This window comes from Onychostoma macrolepis, chromosome 13, assembly GCF_012432095.1.
Source record: "Onychostoma macrolepis isolate SWU-2019 chromosome 13, ASM1243209v1, whole genome shotgun sequence".
Classification (NCBI taxonomy): domain Eukaryota; kingdom Metazoa; phylum Chordata; class Actinopteri; order Cypriniformes; family Cyprinidae; genus Onychostoma; species Onychostoma macrolepis.
In genome coordinates this window covers 7,607,417-7,618,867 of record NC_081167.1, presented here as the reverse complement: position 1 = coordinate 7,618,867, position 11,451 = coordinate 7,607,417, and the positions used below count along the sequence as shown (strand labels likewise).

The following is an 11,451-nucleotide window of genomic DNA, read 5'->3' as shown; positions in this document are numbered from 1 at the left end:
CACAAAGCACTGAATGCATTTAAACTGTGTCCACTGACCACTTCACAGAACGTCTAAGCTCTGTGGCTCTGTTGGGCACTGCTCTCTACTGAAGTATAACACAATGTCCTGTCAAAGAGGAAAACGACTTGAGATGGAATAAGATATACAAGGTGACTGTGGGACTGAAGCGACTCACAGAAGAGGCCAAACCTGGGACGCTGAAGAAATGTCACTCCTTCTTATGCTGAGGTTGATTCTCAAACCACTCTGATCAGTTTGACTTGCATTGAGTGCTCATATAATTTGTGTGTGTGTGACTATGTATGTGTATATGCATTGGCAGGTGTAGAGCCATGTGTTGAGAGTGGCTCTGGCAAAGAAAGGCACATGAGTTCAAATGAAATGAAATGAATGTCTCGCTTGCCGGGATTAAACAGGATCAAATGCTGTACAAACCAACCAGTTGAGCCAAACCAAGAATCAACCTTGCACCCAAGCTGTAGCACAATGGGTACCGGCATATGTTGGTTTTGCTGCACTGAAGACAACACATGGGTAATGGTTCCCTGAGGGACCTTCAGCTACAAAAAAAAAAAAAACCCACAAGGGCAGAAACATTAAGCTTTCGGGTGCAAAGGTTACCATCATGGCTTCCCTTAACAAGATGTGGCTACAGAAGAACTCAAAGACTGGCTTGTGTTTACAGATTGAGCTGCGTGTGTACATGGACAAAGGAATGTGAGAGATGGGGCCAGAGGTGCGAGCAGCCCCTATAAAGCTCTCTGCTAATCTTGGCCGCGAGTACTGAGTACACAGAGCTCGAGACAACGCTGGAGCAGTTTGAAGAGATGGGGGCGTACATTGACACATCGTTCCTGCATCACTAAGCAATGTGTACATGTTACACTGGTTTTCAGTCATCCTTTCTGCTTTTAATTGATCCGTCTACCTTTCCACTGGTAGGCTAGTTTACTTTGAAACAGCCAGAGAAAGAATGAAAAAGACACTATTTTGGGGTTTCAGACTGTCAGACTCGAAGATCTGTAACACCTTTGTTCATCTTCGAAACACAAATTAAGATATTTTTGATGAAATCCGAGAGCTTTCTGACCCTGCATAGAAAGCAACGGAACTGACACGTCCAAAGCCCAGAAACGTAGTAAGGACATTGTTAAAATAGTCCATGTGACATCAGTGATTCAACCTTAATTTTATGAAGCTATGAGAACACTTTTTGTGCGTAAAGAAAACAAAAATAATGACTTATTAAGCAATTTTGTCTATTCTATGTCAGTCTTTGACTCGTTCATGACAGTACCACAACACATGTGTGTGCATTCCTCTGCTTGCAAACAAGGCAGAGCACATCCGGGTTCTACATCAGAACGTCGGCTCCTGCGTCATGGTATTCTCGTGAACACATGTCAACTGACACGGAAAAGAAGAATTGTTGAATGCAGTCATTATTTTTGTTTTCTTTGTGCACAAAAAGTTTTCTCGGAGCTTAATAAAATTAAGGTTGAACCACTGATGTCAGATGGACTAATTTGTCCTTGCTACCTTTCTGGGCCTTGAATGTGGTAGTTCCGTTGCTGTCTACGCAGGGTCAAAAAGCTCTCGGATTTCATCCGAAAATATCTTAATTTGTGTTCCGAAGATGAACGAAGGTCTTACAGTTTTGGAATGACATGAGGGTGAGTAATTAATGCCAGAATTTTCATTTTTGGGTGAACTATCCCTTTCAGTGCTATTACGCTTTAATCACAGTTAATGGAAAAACAAATGGTGGTCTTTTGAGTCCTAAAACGGATCTCCTACAGAAACTTTATGATACAAGGGGCTTTGAGGCACTTGTTGAGTACACATATTTAAGTCACCTTCAGAATGGGATCTTGAGGTTCTCCAAAGTGTTCCAGTGGTGTGGTGATCTATTGCAATGTTTCCCAACCTTGTTCCTGGAGGCAAGCTATAACACTACAAATTTTTGGTGTCCACTTTATCTAACCCATCCATATCGGTCTTGGCATCTCTACTAATGAGCTGATGAGCTGAATTAGGTGTGTTTGATTAGAAAGAGTTTGTCAATATGTGCTGTTGGTATGTCTCCAGGAACAAGCTTAGGAAACACTGATCTAAGTAACCCCAAATGATGCCTTGTGTAAATTTCCTTGTTTACAGTGTAGCAGCATCATGCAAAGTGAGACCAATAATAAAATAAACTAATATGGATATACTTTAATTTAGATATTTGAGAGTCTCAAAGCAAACTTGGTCCTAACTCCTGAAACAAAAAGTGCCTCTGGGCAGGTCGCACCTGAACAAACATTTACTGTACTATAGTCTCTATGTTTGTATAAGTTATATGGATAACCTTTATACTTTTTCAAAAGTATTTTTTTCCCTATTTTGCCAATTCAACAGCTCCCTTTGGGATGTGCAGGTTTACAGCTCTCACTGTGCTTATAATTAATAGCTTCTCATGGGGATCAAATGCATTAGTTTGAACAGCCAAACTCCATTCTGTATAATTAAAAAAGTCGCAAGTCTCCTCACTCAACAGCTTGCTAGTGTGGCCCTATTGCAGTGCTTTGCTGTCTGAATGACAGGGCCCTTGTGAAGTCGTCCAAGTTGTTTGCTCAGCCCAAGCAAAGAGTTCTGGAATGGCAGCAATAACAAGCCTGGATGTCTGGAGGGAATGATGTCAACCCCCTAGTTCTGGATCAGAGCCTGGCACGGATCGAGGGACCAAGGGGAGGGGGGCAGCCTCACCCACTGTCAAAATTACATACAGTTGGCTTGCTCCCCTGCAATGTTACAGCATAAGCGAACCGACTGAATGGGCCATTCATGCCTTCTCCCTTTAGTACACCATTAAAACACAACATGGTTTATGTTTGAAAAACGAACACTGATGAAAATACACCAGGCTGAAGAGAGCTACATGCAAGCTAATATGAAGGGTTTCATAACATTCGGAGGAAACGATGTACAGTTGTATTACTAGATTCTGACAGTGATGAGAGTACTAACATAGATTTGCATGGACGGACATATGCAACATGACATTGCAGGCAACCAATCAAAAGCAAAACGGCAAAATGTTTAACAAGCAGTAGTTCAGAACTAGTGGAAAAATAAACATCACAACCACAAATCACTTTTACTGACGTTTTTTATTCAGTGCATTACAATATATGACACAGAATTCAAGTCGAAGAAGCAAAGGAGCACATGCAACACATGCACAGCAGGACTTTTTCTGAAGGATTTGTCTTATTCTCCAAGTCTTTGGTCTAAAAATGGAATTTGCTCTCTTTGCTCTGAAAATCTTTCATTGCCAGGAACTCCCGAAAGACGTCTTTGAACTGAGGGGTACTGTCATCACCTCCTAGGAGATCAGGCATACTGGCCTTGACATATCCACAGGGAGAGATAACCAGGGCTTTGAAAGATCCAACCTGCTCAGCCCATAAGGCAACCCCCTGTTGGCCTAACTTTAAGTAGTATCAGAGGCATATTCTCTGTAGACCACTGTCTACTCCTAAGCCCATTCCTTCTTGGGAACACCACTACTTTAAGAATCAGATGAGGGCATGGTACATAATACTATGAGTCATCCAGGCAGGCTCTTCAAGTATTATAATACTTGTTATCAAATACTACAAGATGTTGAGGTACACTTGTAAAGACGACTGTAGAAAGATAGAGATGCAGTAGGTATATTAAAAAATGTGTAATATTTTGATCAAATATATGTGACTGAATAGTTTGGTTGCATTAGGCACCAAAGGTGAAAAAATGCCTTTGCAAATGCTCACATTTTGCTTTAGATAAAGAGAACAATTCTGGCAAGGATGTTCTCTTGAAAAAAAAAAAAAAATTATAATAATATTTTGGACCACCACATGGACACTTCCGAAATGTTGGGCGCTCCGAATTTCCATAAATCAAACAGTACCTTCAATGAGCACTCATAATTCATGACATACATCTGGATGGGCAGTAGGTCCAGTGGATGTGGTCAGGAGTCATTCGTTTTTATAGGCTGACACGGGATGGAGTAGAAAGAGGAAGGAGGATACAATCTTTGGTCTGGCTGATAAAACAAAGGAAATTGCACAAGCAGACTTTTTTTTTATTGATAAATGGGTCTGAATGTAGGCACATATTCGCCAGTCATAAACAATCCTTAACAAAAAATGACCATTAGACAAAAAATACAGCATATGGGCATGAGGAATATTCAGATAGGATCATTAGCATAATTTTCAAATGACACTACCACAGAAGCTAGACTATTTCTGCAATGAACACTTTCAGCTGTAAATTTCAGAAAAGTCAAAAAATCTATCTTTGCAATGTCTTCGTAAAGGCGTTTGGAAGATTTATACAGCTAAACGTGCTCTGAAAATCATCTGAACTTGGGGGAGTGTGAATAGGGTTCATTTGGAGTTCTGTAAATCAAGTCAGATTTCCAGCAGAGAGGAGCAATATGTCAAGGAAACTGGCAGAGGAACCGTCTGTTGGAGACATGTTTAATAAGACTAAAGAGATGTAGGGGGGACAGGAGCCGATACCAGACCAGACCTTTACCCCCACATGCCAGAGCTCACTTGGTTCATCCATCTTCAGCAAATATTTAGTTACTGCTCAAAATTTGTGGACAGCCATCACCATCATTCTGCAAAAGAAATCAATTCTTCTCGCACTCCACCTCGGTTTCATACCCTGATCTCCTGTAGTACTTTTAGTCCTTCAAAAATCAAGCACACTTCAAGACTGTAGAAATCAAATTCATGTGAGCATTCAAGAAGTCGAAGTCCTGATCTTTTCTAAAATAATTAGAAAAGTAGTGAAGCATTTCAAAGTAAAGAAGTGTGAAGTGTGAACAAACACTAATGATGGTTAAATAATTCTGGTTATAAATCCTGTCAAACCACTGCAAGATAAAAACTGTATTCATGAGAAAAGTAATGTAACCTGATCTATTGTCTTACATGCCAAATAAGGTGACATCACTTCCCCTTGGCAGGCTTACAAACACTTAATCATCAACCTGCCTGAAGGAAAACGGCGTGTGGAAAAAGAAAACAGCCACAGTAATGATAATAATTATGTCTTCTACTATAATGAGCATTGCCTAAGGCTCACAGTACATTGCACTGAACCAATGACCTGTCACAATTCACAGCTCATGCCTAACCAGAGACGTGTGAGTTTTTAACCCAAGATACATTCCTCTGCTCTTATCCAGGTGAGATTTATTTAAGTAACTGGTACATTTGAGACCTTTCAAAACATATATGCTCATGTAGGATTTCCAAAGAGTTATGGAACAGTGCAACTGTCATTTGCACAGATGCAGCTAATAACACTACATGCAGACGAACATGAACAGTTTGGGTTATGTACAGTATCTTGAATTTGTCTACAGTCCAGATTCTGGGTCGATTCACAGTCACACACTGAATTCTTCAAATGTATTTCCTAAAAACAATATATCTCTGCATGAACAGTATATTCCACTGTATGTAAGGTTTGAAACGTTCTTAACAGTATTTTCTACAGTGCACTTAAGGTAAGTGAAGGCGTTAAATGCATTAAAACCCTGTCCAGGAAAGGTGTGTGCTTATGCATGCAAAACTTTTGAGAACACTTTGCAACATTTTTGAGAACCCTTTGCAACATTGACTGTATGATTTTGAGATCCATCTTTTAACACTGATGACAATCGAGGGACTCGTGTATAACTATTACAAAAGGTGAAAACATATACTGATGCTCAAGAAGGCCACGCAATACATTAAGATACAGGGGGGTGTAAACTTTTTTAATTAGATGATCAGGGTAAATTGTACTTATTTTGTCTTCTGGGAAACATGTAAGTATTTATGTAGCTTCAGAAGTCCAGTACTAAATGAAAAATCTGATCGTTAAACAAAATGAGAAGAATTTAAACATTGTCATCCTGTTCAACAGTTTACATCCCCCGGCTCTTAATGTATTGTGTTGCCTTCTTGAGCATCAGTAAATGTTTTCACCTTTTGTAATAGTTGTGTATGAGTGAAAATATGGATCTCAAAATCATAGTCACTTTTGGAAAGGGTTCAAATATGCAGAAGATGCTGGAAAACCAAAGAATGTGCAGGAGTTTGAGGAATTTTCTGAAGAACAGCAGGCAGAACTGCAGAACCTGAAGAACTGCTCAGGACCAACAAGGGACTCATGAACAACTATCACAAAATATAAAAACAGTTGTGGATCATCCAGGAAATGACACATAGTATTAGATTCAAGGGTATGTAAACTTTTGAATGGGGTAATTTTTATAAATCCAGTTATTATTGTGTCTTGTGGAGTATATGCAAACATATTTTATGTGAAATAGCTTATTCAGGACAGTAATAAATAAATAAAAAATAACATGCAATTTTCATGATCCCACTTATTTTGTTTCAATTATTAACATTTTGCACATTCTGCAAGGGGTATGTAAACTTATGAGCACAACTGTATATTGTGCACCTCCTGTATGGCATAAAAAAGCATAACATACTGTATCAACAAAATCATATATTGAATTGTATAGCAACAACTGCTCACAAAAGCAACCCGTTCAAGCAGCCATGTTCAAAGAAAGAAATTGTATAAGAAAAACATTCCTGGCAATGTTTGGACAGTTGAGCGCATTATAGTGATGATTGTGTGTTTGGCCTCCTCACTGTTTCTACAAGTAGTTGGTGTACACTTCCACGAAAAAACACCGCAAGTGCAGACAGAGCGTGTCGATGGCAGTTTCAGCTGACTGACAGAGGGCGTGTATGAGCAAAGAACGGTTTTCTGACAAAAACGCCTCAAGTGTCCTACGTAGTCTAGTGTGTCTATGACCTAGATAACTGGTTAAACTCTTCTTCAAATGAACTTCAAATTTTGAGTGTTGCTGAAAATAACCAAAGATGCAGTTTATCATGGACATGAGTGTCATGGAGATCAAATTATCTGTGCTTTATGATGACATTAAATGTAACTTTGTTAAGACTAACAGCCGGTAAAAATGCAGCTGAATGACCTTTAACGATGAATGATCTGTCTTTCTTGTGTTAAACGTTCTGTTACAGCGCTTCCTGATAATCTGCGGAGCTAAAGCCCACGGATACCAGTGAATTGCAACCACGGCCCATTCCAGAGAGGAAGGTCATCGCACTGGACAAGCCACGTCTTAATGTTGTGTCTCCTCCGAGAGGCTGCTTCTTTCCCTGAGTTGACCTTGTTTTCAGCTGATCTCATGCTAATTGCCTCTAGCCCTCCAGTGCTGCTTAGCGGGCCGCTAAACAAAGGGAGGCTAAATCTCTCAGCAGGCTATATGTCATTATGTATCAGCAAGGGTCTGTCCTTTCCAAGTCAACTGAATGAATTTTAGTCATTTAACGCACAGTGAAACCAAATCTGAGGCGAGTGAGTGATTAGGAAGGAGGTTAGTTAAGGATCGCAGGCTGATGGTCAGCTGTCTGCCGCCGTCTCTCCAGGCCAGATCTGCTGACTCATTCACTCACAGTCAGGGTGTCTTATCGGATTCATAGCAGTAAACCCGCCAGGCTCTTGGCTTATTCACTGGCACCAGTTGTGTTTGAATCACATTATCTATTTCTGTTATCAAAAATGAACTAATCAGGATTCACTGTACAAGACCAGCCAGCTGTGAGTAAGTATCTTCCCACAGAAAGCATCAGATTTGGCTCGGATCCCAGATTTTGGTATATAATAACATGTTGTTGATCCTTCTAACATAAATGTTATAGTCAGGCCAAAGATCTTATCTGTAGTCAAGATCAAGTGTGGAATGAAGCCAAGCTGACACATCTGATGTTTGGTTTGTCTTGAAAACATCTTACCCTGAAGGGCCTTGTCATTTTGACCGTGATGTGTAGACAAAGGTAAAGAAACTGATACGAGGGCAACGATTCTGACTAGCAGCATTAAATCTCCATTTACACCTGGTGTTAATATCTGTCTAGGAAAATCTTATGTTGTTGTTTGAGATTAATTAATGTTTATGTGATATGGCTTTTGACCATTTCTGAATGTGGTGGACCATTTACACCTACATTTAGTGCTGAGTCTGACTAACTGTGACTGTATCACCTGAGGTGTTCATAATAGATGATAAAACTGAGGTTTGATGAAGTTTACCAATCCAAATGTTTGGACATTGTCACAGAATTTACCTTTTGTTTTAAATGTTTTCTGATTCGTACAGCATTACTGAGGCATTTAGAATTGATTGCATTTTAAACAAGTCACATAGTTAGCCATATGCATGAAACTACTTAATTTTTCAAATGTGTGTCAAAACTGAATAGACTGCATTTTTAGTCAAGGGGATCTGTGTTTCAAAAGTAAATAATAAAAAAAATAGAATAAAAAAAAAAAAAGAATAAAAGTCATATCTTCTTGATTCCAGAGTATTTGAAAATGTAATTTTCTTTGTATTTCTAGTAACTAACTTAATGTGTTTAGTGAAATGTGCAGACAGTGGATTTCCAAGATGAAATGTTATTTTAACATCCAAGAAAAGTAAACATGAGGGAAACGAACTACATGGATGGAGGGATCATAAGAAATACTTCACAAAATTTATGAACAACACTGCCATCAATTGATCGGCGTGTGTAAGTGCTGTGTGTTCATTAACAGGATGTGTACAAAGCATTTTAGATGATCTCAGACTGCTGCCTGCTGTTAGAAGGAGGTACTGCAATTAACTCTATTGAAACCCTGAAATCAGAAAACAACCTGTCAAACATACAAAGACATTAGCAAATAAAAATATCAAATTACTGTGTACCCCGGATCAGTTTATTTAGAATGTAATTAAAAAAAATAAAATATACAAGTAATTAAATGGCAAATATACATTTAAATAATCATATATGACCTCATTACATTATGAAGTAATTATATTTATATAGCCTACTCATTGTCAAACTCTCCATAACACACTAATAATTTACTTAATTATACGTCCTGTCTAAAAAAGACAGGCCTACTATTCCAATTGTAATAACAGAAAGTTGCATTTTTTGCAGTAACACAAAAACACTGCTCCAGGTGAGGCTCGAACTCACAACCTCGGCATGGCTCTGCAATGTACTGCTGTATAAGTACCGCGCGCTAACCGATTGCGCCACTGGAGCTTCGCTCACATTGGCTGCAATAGTGTATATGACCTCAAGCTCGAACATTCACTCAATGCTACATCGTACACATTTCTAAATGCCTTTTTCCCACCGCGACTTCAGTATTTACTGATTGACCGACGAAAATGATCTTCTGATGTTACCACTGAACGTTACGTTTTTCATACAGCCAGTTGTTTAATGTCTCACGTGTTTTACCTTTTGTGTAAGTTAGTGAAAACAGATGCAGATGCAGTAGTACACTATATCGATTTAGTAGGGTAGTTGAAATGATTTGTATCGATTTTTGATAGTGTTAAGCATTAAATGTGATGTGTTGAATGATAGTAATGTTGCAGCATGTGCTCTCTGAATATAACGTTAGCATTTTGTGCTAGTGATTAGCAAGAGAGCTAACGGCAGATTGTCAACAACATGGGATTGTTCTAACAAAAAACACCATTATAATATGAAACAAGCTGCACTTTATCAATTTCACATTTGTAATAGATATGTTTATGCTTCAGTGACAAAAAAGTGTCTGTTACGAATCTAATACTGAACAATAGTGGGTTTTTACGATGCACCTCTGTGTCCCAACAATTAAAAATAAAAATTTCCTCACATATACTACTTATATATTACTTGGTTAGTAACTCAGGGACACTTTCAGCAAAACAGTTTGTGACACAACATGTGTGTTGTACGGTACCGTTCAGTGCACTTCCGTTTAGTAGGCTGTAGGTAGGCAGAAATTATTATGAATAATCTATAGCTCCCTCTATAGGTTCCTCTATATATTTTCTTCCTTTGACACGTTTCTCAGTGTTTTCACCAAAGCTGCAGCTAAGAGGGAGTAATTCTAGGGCAATATTGCGATATTGCCGGATGAGAAAATGACAAACTAGGTTTAGCCTCACTCAAGTGTCACATAAGGTATTTTATATGCACTGCCTGCCCATCAGGTCACATTCCTGTCTCGCATTTTAATACAACCCTGTTTACTTCTCGAGTAATCGGTCAAACCCAAAAATATGCTACATTATGAATTTAAAGTCTAAATCGTTGTTAATTTGTCTGAAAAAGGTCTTCGGGGTTGCTATGAAGGTCTTATAAATTACATTGGCTTATCAAACAAACCATTTGGTCCAGATCCACAAATAAAACATCACCATTTCCCAAGAAAAAGAGATGTTCAACAGACAATCGTCTTAACCACTTTAAAATGAATATTTTCAAATAAATTGTGAATTTTAAAACCTTTGCTGAAACCCATCTCTTTAATTCTACTTCAAAAATGAAGGAAGGTATGATGGTCTTTTATATGTATATAAAATTGAATGAGGCAGCCAGTAAATAATGGGGCAGAGGAGCTGTCAGGGTGATGGTGCATTGCAAAAAAGCCGCAGTGATGAAATAACATGACAACAGAAATAACTCTGGTAGGCTGTGGGTTCATTTCAGTTTAAGCTATTTTTCAGGATGCTTTCCAGTTTTGACTCTTCGATGTCTACTGACGCACACTCCCTACGTCGCTGCTTCTCCTCTTCCACCAGACACCCTGCATTCTGAAACCGCAGCTATTGTTGTGAGCTCTGAATAAATGTCCTATTTATTTGGCATGCATATTTATTTTTGTGCCCTTTCTGCTCTCTTCCGATTTTAACTGGCTTCTTCCTCATTTTTTCGAATATAAACACATCTCTATTTGTGTGTTACCAGCCTCTCTATTTTTGTTTAGTTTCTTGCTTTTCCATGTTGGTAAATTCTCAGGTTTCAGGGATCCTAATAATTCTGAAAGCATTTGGAGCAGTGCATAAACACTGAGATAAAGTAATATATCTGTATAAATTGTGACAATGTGAAAAGTATCATGCATGTGTTGGTCAACGAGCAAACTATTTCTTTCCCATTTTAGTTGCGTTTTGTATGATTTACACTTCATTTGACTTGCTATTCTGTTTGAAACCTCTCACTTTTCTCAGTGGATCAATATCAGTCAGTCATTTAGAGATCTCAGGGAAGCCAGAGTAAAAATCAACTATAGCAATATTTTGCCTATTGTGGCAAAAGGAGAAGTGGTTAGCCTTTCAGTTTACAGAAAAGTCATGGTGACAAGGCCATCAAATCTGTGTTCATACAGTATCTCTAAACTACAACCACAAGATGCACATGTGATGCATACATTGAAGTGAAAATTACCAAATGTGTGTTTTTAGGACTGCTTGTATATAACATACAGAGTATATAAATAAATGAATAAATCATGAAGCTTCATTTGTTTGTGTTGCTC

At 38.5% G+C, this 11,451-nt stretch overlaps 1 non-coding gene across 1 annotated transcript; it reads right to left on the bottom strand.

Annotated features, from left to right (window-relative positions):
- Positions 1 to 9,082: 9,082 nt before the first annotated feature.
- On the bottom strand, positions 9,083 to 9,176 carry trnai-uau (transfer RNA isoleucine (anticodon UAU)). Its single transcript has 2 exons — positions 9,139 to 9,176; positions 9,083 to 9,118 (listed from the first exon to the last, which is right to left on the bottom strand). It is a non-coding gene; the product is annotated as a tRNA-Ile (tRNA).
- Between the last annotated feature and the right edge of the window lie 2,275 nt (positions 9,177 to 11,451).